The sequence below is a fragment of the Hyperolius riggenbachi genome, chromosome 2 (assembly GCF_040937935.1).
Source record: "Hyperolius riggenbachi isolate aHypRig1 chromosome 2, aHypRig1.pri, whole genome shotgun sequence".
NCBI classification, from domain to species: Eukaryota; Metazoa; Chordata; class Amphibia; order Anura; family Hyperoliidae; genus Hyperolius; species Hyperolius riggenbachi.
In genome coordinates this window covers 566979741-566988679 of record NC_090647.1, presented here as the reverse complement: position 1 = coordinate 566988679, position 8939 = coordinate 566979741, and the positions used below count along the sequence as shown (strand labels likewise).

Here is an 8939-nt window from a genome sequence, read left to right as displayed (position 1 = left end):
CATAGTCCTAGTCTAATGTCCTTCGATATTATTATTATGTATTTATATAGCACTGAAATCTTCTGCAGCACATTACAGAGTACATAGTCATGTCACTGACTGTCCTCAAAGGAGCTCACAATCGAGTCCTACCATAGTCATAGTCTAATGTCCTATCATATTGTTATTAGTATGTATTTATATAGCACTGACATCTTCTGCAGCACTTTACAGAGTACATGGTCATGTCAATAACTGTCCTCAGAGGAGCTCACAATCTAATCCTACCATAGTCATAGTCTAATGTCCTACCATATTATTATTATGTATTTATATAGCACTGACATCTTCTGCAGCACATTACAGAGTACATAGTCATGTCACTTACTGTCCTCAGAGGAGCTCACACTCTAATCCTGCCATAGTCATAGTCTAATGTCCAGTCATATTATTATTATGTATTTATATAGCACTGAAATCTTCTGCAGCACATTACAGAGTACATAGTCATGCCACTGACTGTCCTCAGAGGAGCTCACAATCTAATCCTTCCATAGTCCTAGTCTAATGTCCTTCGATATTATTATTATGTATTTATATAGCACTGAAATCTTCTGCAGCACATTACAGAGTACATAGTCATGTCACTGACTGTCCTCAAAGGAGCTCACAATCGAGTCCTACCATAGTCATAGTCTAATGTCCTATCATATTGTTATTAGTATGTATTTATATAGCACTGACATCTTCTGCAGCACTTTACAGAGTACATGGTCATGTCAATAACTGTCCTCAGAGGAGCTCACAATCTAATCCTACCATAGTCATAGTCTAATGTCCTACCATATTATTATTATGTATTTATATAGCACTGACATCTTCTGCAGCACATTACAGAGTACATAGTCATGTCACTGACTGTCCTCAGAGGAGCTCACACTCTAATCCTGCCATAGTCATAGTCTAATGTCCAGTCATATTATTATTATGTATTTATATAGCACTGACATCTTCTGCAGCACATTACAGAGTACATAGTCATGCCAGTAACTGTCCTCAGAGGAGCTCACACTCTAATTCTACCATAGTCATAGTGTAATGTCCTACCATATTATTATTATGTATTTATATAGCACTGACATCTTCTGCAGCACATTACAGAGTACATAGTCATGTCACTGACTGTCCTCAGAGGAGCTCACACTCTAATCCTGCCATAGTCATAGTCTAATGTCCTACCATATTATTATTATGTATTTATATAGCACTGAAATCTTCTGCAGCACATTACAGAGTACATAGTCATGTCACTGACTGTCCTCAAAGGAGCTCACAATCGAGTCCTACCATAGTCATAGTCTAATGTCCTATCATATTGTTATTAGTATGTATTTATATAGCACTGACATCTTCTGCAGCACTTTACAGAGTACATGGTCATGTCAATAACTGTCCTCAGAGGAGCTCACAATCTAATCCTACCATAGTCATAGTCTAATGTCCTACCATATTATTATTATGTATTTATATAGCACTGACATCTTCTGCAGCACATTACAGAGTACATAGTCATGTCACTGACTGTCCTCAGAGGAGCTCACACTCTAATCCTGCCATAGTCATAGTCTAATGTCCAGTCATATTATTATTATGTATTTATATAGCACTGACATCTTCTGCAGCACATTACAGAGTACATAGTCATGCCAGTAACTGTCCTCAGAGGAGCTCACACTCTAATTCTACCATAGTCATAGTGTAATGTCCTACCATATTATTATTATGTATTTATATAGCACTGACATCTTCTGCAGCACATTACAGAGTACATAGTCATGTCACTGACTGTCCTCAGAGGAGCTCACACTCTAATCCTGCCATAGTCATAGTCTAATGTCCAGTCATATTATTATTATGTATTTATATAGCACTGAAATCTTCTGCAGCACATTACAGAGTACATAGTCATGCCACTGACTGTCCTCAGAGGAGCTCACAATCTAATCCTTCCATAGTCCTAGTCTAATGTCCTTCGATATTATTATTATGTATTTATATAGCACTGAAATCTTCTGCAGCACATTACAGAGTACATAGTCATGTCACTGACTGTCCTCAAAGGAGCTCACAATCGAGTCCTACCATAGTCATAGTCTAATGTCCTATCATATTGTTATTAGTATGTATTTATATAGCACTGACATCTTCTGCAGCACTTTACAGAGTACATGGTCATGTCAATAACTGTCCTCAGAGGAGCTCACAATCTAATCCTACCATAGTCATAGTCTAATGTCCTACCATATTATTATTATGTATTTATATAGCACTGACATCTTCTGCAGCACATTACAGAGTACATAGTCATGTCACTGACTGTCCTCAGAGGAGCTCACACTCTAATCCTATCATAGTCATAGTCTAATGTCCTACCATATTATTATTATGTATTTATATAGCACTGACATCTTCTGCAGCACATTACAGAGTACATAGTCATGTCACTGACTGTCCTCAGAGGAGCTCACAATCTACTCCTACCATAGTCATAGTCTAATGTCCTACCATATTATTATTATGTATTTATATAGCACTGACATCTTCTGCAGCACATTACAGAGTACATAGTCATGTCACTGACTGTCCTCAGAGGAGCTCACAATCTAATCCTACCATAGTCATAGTCTAATGTCCTACCATATTATTATTATTATGTATTTATATAGCACTGACATCTCCTGCAGCACATTACAGAGTACATAGTCATGTCACTGACTGTCCTCAGAGGAGCTCACACTCTAATCCTACCATAGTCATAGTGTAATGTCCTACCATATTATTATTATGTATTTATATAGCACTGGCATCTTCTGCAGCACATTACAGAGTACATAGTCATGTCACTGACTGTCCTCAGAGGAGCTCACACTCTAATCCTACCATAGTCATAGTCTAATGTCCTACCATATTATTATTATGTATTTATATAGCACTGGCATCTTCTGCAGCACATTACAGAGTACATAGTCATGCCAGTAACTGTCCTTAGATGAGCACTTTTCAAATGTGGCATGCACATATAACTATACCTTATATTGATATCTAGGAGCACATGTGCCTTCTTAATGCTATTGTCTGTGGAACATATCTACTCAAATTATGTATATAGGGGACACTGCTACTTAATTATCTTGAGGCACCTGGCTGCTTTTATTATGGGGGAATGAGACTCTTCTTGGGGGCGGGGCCGGGGGGCGCAATTTAAGTGTTTGCCATAGGCGCTATTTTACCCAGATACGCCACTGCAAATCAGACAGGCAGACAAGTGTAATCAATCACAGAAAAATGTGTGGAAGACTTGAGGGAGGAGGAGGGGTCGCAGTTCAGGCCCTCCTACAGCGAGGTCACCATCGGCGGGCGGGGCCAAGAAATCACCTTCCATCCAAGCCTGGTTCACCATCATGAACGTCAATCTATCCACCGACTTGTCGGACAGACGAGCGCGCTTCTCTGTGACCACGCCCCCAGACGCCCTGGAGCATCTCTCTGACAGCACGCTGGAAGGGCGGCGGGGAGGACTTTCAGGGCGTACTGGGCAATCCCCCTCCTGGTACTACATGAGGTCCTCGGGGAGCATGCTTCATATGCACTGGGGTACCTGTTGTAGTCAGCCACCCTGCTGGTCAGACTCTGGCATGACTGGAGGATTCAGCCTAGTCCTGTCTGGGCAGCTCAGACTAGTACAAGGCCCTTGCTGGACTCAGCAGATCTCCCAGGGGCTGGTGCTGGTAGCCACAGGGCTGAAGAGGGATGTGGGGTGGACGGTAGGGGGAAGGCTTTCTCCAAGACAAGGGTCTCCTGTAACTCCCTCATTCGCTGCCTACGGCCATCTGGGAGGAAGCCCCAGCTTCCCCCTCCCTCGACGGTGACCTACAGACCCTCCCTCACCTGCATCTGCACCACCCGGGGCTCCCTGCGGAGGCAGCGCAGCATGTGAGCGGCCATGGGGAGAAGGTGGGCCAGCGGCATGCGTAATTAAAGGGAGCCTGGGAATTTAGGTGCCCAGGAACGCCTGCAAGAATATCTGTAAATGTACTGATATTCTACAATTAAAGTGAAGGATATTAAAATATTGGTATTAAATACTGATGTTTTACTATAGCTAAACCTAACACACAGCCTTAACACAAAACCCTCCCCCTGACGCCTAGCCCCTCCTCCCCCAGCACAAATAACCTGCCTGACTCCTAGCCCCTCCTCCCCCTGCACACACACCCTTCCTGATGCCTAACCCTAACAGCCCCCTCCCCATGCACAAGCGCCCTACCTGACGCCTAACCCTAAGAGTCCCACCTGCACAAACACTCTACCTGACGCCTAAACCTAACAGCCCCCTCCCCGCACAGATACCTTTCCTGATGCCTAACCCTAACAGGCCCCTCCCCATGCACAAACGCCCTACCTGACGCCTATCCCTAACTACCCCCCCCCCTCCCCCGGCACTCTTCCTGACGCTTAACCCTAACAGTCAGCCCACACCCTACCTGATGACTAACCCTGACCGCCCCCACCATAAAAAAATAAATACATTAAAAATCGTACTTTAAGAAATTTCGTAATAATCGTAATTTTTTAAATTGTACATTTTTCATTGAAATCATGGCATTGAGGTGTAATTTGGGCAGCCGCTATTTATCGCTGCTGGTGCGTAATTTCCCCTTAATACCGCTATTTTAATGGGTGCCTAAGGCAGCGCCAAACCTTCCGCCACTAGCGTGTGCCCAAGTTTTCCAAGGCACACCCGCATGGCTGCACAACACCTCCTTGTCCTGCTGCTGCTTCTGGGCCCGCAGGGGCACACCTGCATGGCTGGACAACACCTCCTTGTCCTGCTGCTGCTTCTGGGCCCGCAGGGGCACACCTGCATGGCTGGACAACACCTCCTCATCCTCCTGCTGCATCTGGGCCCGCGGGGGCATACCCGTATGGCTGCACAACACCTCCTCATGCTCCTGCTGAATCTGGGACCGCAGGACGCAGGTGACACGCGATCTGCGCTGTCAGCGATTTGCCTAGAACAGGATGATCCGGATCATTCCGCCACTGAATACATAAAGGAGAAATTCTCATTAGAGGAAGTATCTGATACAATCTGAGTAACAGCAACTTCCTCCTGAGCCCATCAATTATCATCTGGCCCCACAACCACAGGAGCGCGGGAGGACGCGATCGCCCAGCAGTCGCAGCAGCCATTCATAACTTGCGACAGACACAAGGGCTACACCGCAGGCGATAAGGGGCTCTGGCAGTTAAGGCAGTTATTGTGACACAGCAGATATGACAGTTATCTGCTGTGTCACCGCCGGCTCTTGTGTGGCACCAGAATATGAGCAAGTGTCTAAAGTTAGCAAGTGACGGGGAGGCCAGGAGGGGGGGGGGGGAGAGCAGCTGGGGGGGAGGGGCTGCTTATAGTGGGGACCACACAATGTTCAGAATACACACAATATTTTCAGCTCTATACATTGCAAATATACTGTATAACCGCAGCAAAATAAGCAAAATAGGCAGCGCGCTTGGACGCACCGCCCCTGCACCGACTGGCCGCAGATAAACGGTCTGCTACGCGGGAGAATCCAGGAGGCTTTGGACGGCGGCGGCGAGGGAGCGATCTGCACGGAGGGGGCTGGAGGAAGCCCCAGGTAGGTATAAAAATTTTACTTCCTGTCGTCCCAGGTTTAACCCCCGAAACAAAGCATTACTTTATATTGTAAGCATTTTTGCGGACCGCTTGCAAGTTGCGGGCTTGCAAGCTGTCTGTAAGCATGCGTACAATATAAAAAAGCATGTGGGTTGTTGTTTTTTTTTTGTTTGCTTGTTTTTTTTATGCGTGTAATGGTCATTTTAATCATTTATTTTAGTCATCTGCTTCCTGTTCCTCTTATTTCTGGAGTTTTTCTCCCATCTCTGGTACACTTTAAATATCAGTAAAATTTATATGAAACCCCAAATACTGGACTTTCCTCCAGAACATCAGGGATGTTGTCCCACAAAGCCCACCCCAAAAACAAATCCATAAAACAGGGGGCAGGGCGGAGAGCCAGTTGTACAGCCACATTATATATTGTCCCCCTAGGCTCACCGACATCACATCTCAGGTGCCCCCAACCAATCCCCCCACCCCGCACCAGGACCGTTCTTGATTGGATGACCTCTGGGCAAGGGTCACACCGGATAAGTGTGCCTGCGGGGGGGGGGGGGGGGGGAGTGGACCAACGCCATGTCCGGAGACCATCCTTTCTATGTATTTTTACATTATCTGCTGTGGAAAAAACTAAAACGTTTTTATGTATATGAACGTGTGCGGTGTCTAAAGAAAAGCGTACAAAAGAACGTGTGCATTTTCCGCACAGTTCAGCGTGAGCCCCCCATGGAAGAGACAAGCCATGTGTGACGCATTACATCACATGATACGCCACATCTCCGCACTTCCCACGCAACTTCACGCAGGAACAGTCATTTTCACACGAAAATAATGCTATTTTCGAGTGCAAAAAACGCTAAAATTGATATTTTACCCCAATAATTTGCAAAAATGCAGAAATCCAATATTTTCACTGCAAATTTTTTTATTGCGATAATGCTGAAAAAAAAATCATTTTTTTTTTTTTCTGCGAAAAGCGCAAAAAATACCAAAACTTATTTACAATAGCATTTATGCTCGAAAATCAAATTTAAAGGAAAACAGAGAAATGCACCCTGTATGTATTTACAGAGTTTAGCCTGTTTAATTCCCCCTCATTTGTGTCTAATCACAGGTTGTAATCAAATCTCTCCCCTGTGTCACATGACTGCCATGGCAGAGATGGCAGATAAGCTCATTTAAAAGCACAGGATGTTAACAATATGCCTGCTTCCATGAAAGCAGGAAGTAGACACACTGCAGAATTATTGCAGGATTTGTATCAGCTGTAACAAAGAAATGTTTTTTTGCTTGAAGGTAATTATGCTGTTGTGTATTTTTTAGAGCAGAGAGGAAGTTCTGAGTTCAGGGTCCGCGTTATTTACTGAAAAATGAATGCGGAAAGAATATTGGCATGTTTAGTCATCGCTGCGCAGCACCGCCGATTTCCAGAGAAACAGGGCGAGATCATTCTTACCGTAATCTTTACATCCACCCGTAAGTTGGGGGCAGATATCCATCAGATCTGGCTGTCTGACCTGTATGTCGGGTTCTCTCCCAGACAGCGATAGCATCGTGCGGCAAACTGACACATTTCCGTGGAAACAACAATCTCGTCACCGACAGTTCCTGAGAGAAGTTCAGAAATTCCATCAGATCGGAGGCGTCAGTTATATGCTGGCGGTATTCTTATGTTAAATTCAACTTTTGAGCAAAAAAGCCACCAAAAAACATTTTGTAATAGGTTTGTGATTTCTTTGCATTTTCTGCGAATTTTTGCACTAAAATAAACAATTTTTCAAGTCTATGAGAATTTTCCCCCATATTGCAAAAATGTATTGTATTACACATAACTTTTTAGCGACTTACATTTGCTCATTAATCTCCGGATACCATCCCGCCCAGAACCTTCGCTCCTCCCAAGAGACCCTCTTGTTATCCAGCTTGGTCACCTCCTCTGATTTCCACATCCAGGACTTCTCACGAGTGTGACCTCTCCTCTGGAATTCTCTCCAACAGCTGTATGTCATGCTCCGAGCCTGGAAACCTTCAAATGTACCCTCAAAACAGACCTGCAGACACGCCTATAATGTGCTGTAGGTAACATTGGAGGCTCACTGCCTTATCCACTAATCTGTGTATCCTTCTCAAGTGTCTTCATCCCACTATGCTCTAGATTGTAAATTTGCAAGAGCAAAGTCCACCTCCTAGTGTTTCTTATACTTAATTTTCCCGCCCTGTGCAATCTCACTCCTGTCCAGTGGTGTAACAAAGGAGCATGGGCCCCACTAGGAGTTTTACATGCAGCCCCAAGCACTGTATTGATATGGAGCACCAAAACCTACCAAGGGCAGCTGCAGTTTTAGAAAGGTGTAAGCAGGGGAGGAGACAGCTGCAGTGTCAGAGAGGTGTAAGCAGGTGAGGGGGCAGCTGCAGTGTCAGAGTGGTGTAAGCAGGGGAGGGAACAGCTGCAGTGTCAGAGGTGTAAGCAGGGGAGGGGACAGCTGCAGTGTCAGAGAAGTGTATGCAGGGAAGGGGACAGCTGCAATGTCAGAGAGGTGTGAGCAGGGGAGGGGACAGCTGCAGTGTCAGAGAGGTGTAAGCAGGGGTGGGGACAGCTGCAGTGTCAGAGGTGTAAGCAGGGGTGGGGACAGCTGCAGTGTCAGAGAGGTGTAAGCAGGGGAGGCGAAAGCTGCAGTGTCAGAGAGGTGTAGGCGGGGAGGGGACAGCTGCAGTGTCAGAGAGGTGTAGGGCGGGGGGGGGGGGGGCAGCTGCAGTGTCAGAGAGGTGTAGGGCGGGGGGGGGGGGGGGGGGCAGCTGCAGTGTCAGAGAGGTGTAAGCAGGGGAGGCGAAAGCTGCAGTGTCAGAGAGGTGTAGGCGAGGAGGGGACAGCTGCAGTGTCAGAGAGGTGTAGGCCGGGGGGGGGGGGGGGGGACAGCTGCAGTGTCAGAGAGGTGTAAGCAGGTGAGGGGACAGCTGCAGTGTCAGAGAGGTGTAAGCAGGTGAGGGGACAGCCGCAGTGTCAGAGAGGTGGAAGCAGGGGAGGGGACAGCCGCAGTGTCAGAGAGGTGTATGCAGGGAAGGGGACAGCTGCAATGTCAGAGAGGTGTAAGCAGGGGGGGGGCAGCTGTAGTGTCAGAGAGGTGTAAGCAGGGGTGGGGACAGCTGCAGTGTCAGAGAGGTGTAAGCAGGGGAGGGGACAGATGCAGTGTCAGAGAGGTGTAAGCAGGGGGGGGGGGTAGCTGCAGTGTCAGAGAGGTGTAAGCAGGGGAGGGGACAG

The 8939-nt window shown here is 46.2% G+C and overlaps 1 long non-coding RNA gene across 1 annotated transcript in view; it reads right to left on the bottom strand.

Annotated features, from left to right (window-relative positions):
- Positions 1–4691: 4691 nt before the first annotated feature.
- The window catches only part of LOC137547421 (uncharacterized), a 71263-nt gene continuing 67015 nt past the window's right edge, over positions 4692–8939 (bottom strand). The window contains exons 3-4 of the long non-coding RNA XR_011026583.1: positions 7137–7288; positions 4692–5082 (exon numbers count right to left, since the gene is read on the bottom strand). This is a non-coding gene — a long non-coding RNA (uncharacterized lncRNA). The remainder of the gene's footprint in view (positions 5083–7136; positions 7289–8939) is intronic.